The 1,324-nt window shown below is 37.8% G+C and overlaps 1 non-coding gene across 1 annotated transcript; it reads left to right on the forward strand.

Moving 5' to 3' along the window:
- The first annotated feature begins 795 nt into the window (after nt 1-795).
- On the forward strand, nt 796-903 carry LOC124886172. The gene has a single exon (XR_007043258.1). It is a non-coding gene; the product is annotated as a small nucleolar RNA R71 (small nucleolar RNA).
- The last annotated feature ends 421 nt before the right edge of the window (nt 904-1,324 follow it).

Consider the following 1,324-nt stretch of genomic DNA (forward strand, 5'->3'; position numbering starts at 1 on the left):
TTTACCTACTTTGGATTCGCCTCTATATCTCTAGGTAAGCCTTCTTAATGTCTTATGTTTTGCAATCCCACAATCTAACTGAGTTGCAACTCCAGATTCCTTGTAATCAACTGCTGAGTCTTTATATCTGCCTTTGGACTTTTTAAATCTGCTGCTATCTATGCTTGATTAGCTAAAAACTGCTTCAACATCTCCTTTATATTGCTCATTTAAGTAGTGGCTATATTATTTTGCACCTGTTGCTACTGTTGATTCTGTGGCATTGACCCCTTAAACTGATTATTGTTCTGTATTTGATTTCCACCCCATAAGAAATTAGGATGGTTCCTTTAGTTGGGATTATATGTGTTACGAAAGTTCTATTATCCTGGATGATTCACATTTCCCACATAATTAATAGAATCTGGATTAACCGCATAAGCATCTGCTACATGCTCACTACTTCCCCAAACCTCACACCAAGAATTTACTTGTTGAGTTGCATTAGCTATAGATGCTGCTTGTAGAACCCCCAACTTTATGCTGTTAAACTGAGTAAACATCTGATTTTGCATTGCTGTAAGCTGAGCTGATAGAGTAGTGAACTGATCTACCTCTAACACCCCTACAACTTTCTTAGGAGCACTCCTCGAGTCAGCATGCCATTTAGGATTCCCATGTGAAATATGATTCAACAGTGTGTACAATTCATCATAAGTCTTCTCAAGATCTTGTCCTCCTGCTGTTGAATCCAAGAGAATCTTGGTATTTGTCTCTAGCCCCTCAATGAAAGTATGAATAAGAACATCATTAGACAAATGATGATGAGGGCAATTTCTGAGCATACTTTTAAATCTCTCCTAAGCTTTTTAGAGATTCTCTCCTTCTTTCTATCTAAAACTTAAAATCTTGCTTCTTCAATGTGAAGTCTTCCTTGATGGAAAGAATCAAATAATGAACTTCCGAGCTAGATCTTCCCATGAAGTAATGGAGAGTGTTGGTTTAGCATATAACCACCTTTTTGCTTCCTTGATTAAAGAAAAGGGGAAGAGAGTCAGTCTGACATAATTAGTATTCACCCCAATAGGAATGTAAGTATCGCTTATTTCCAGGAACGCCTATATGTGCTGCTATGGGTCTTCATTCAAAAATTTGACAAATTACACAGTCGAATTCAGCTACTGTACCATATTCTGATTTAATTCAAATCAACCACCTGGGTCGGGCTTGCAAACACTGTTAGTTGCATAGTTCGTGAGTAGGATTGCCACTTCACAAACAGGTTTAGCAGCTGCTTGAGCAAAAGTAACTAGGATAATCGGAGATGGAACATGTTCGGAATTTA

This window comes from Capsicum annuum, chromosome 7 (genome assembly GCF_002878395.1).
Source record: "Capsicum annuum cultivar UCD-10X-F1 chromosome 7, UCD10Xv1.1, whole genome shotgun sequence".
NCBI classification, from domain to species: Eukaryota; Viridiplantae; Streptophyta; class Magnoliopsida; order Solanales; family Solanaceae; genus Capsicum; species Capsicum annuum.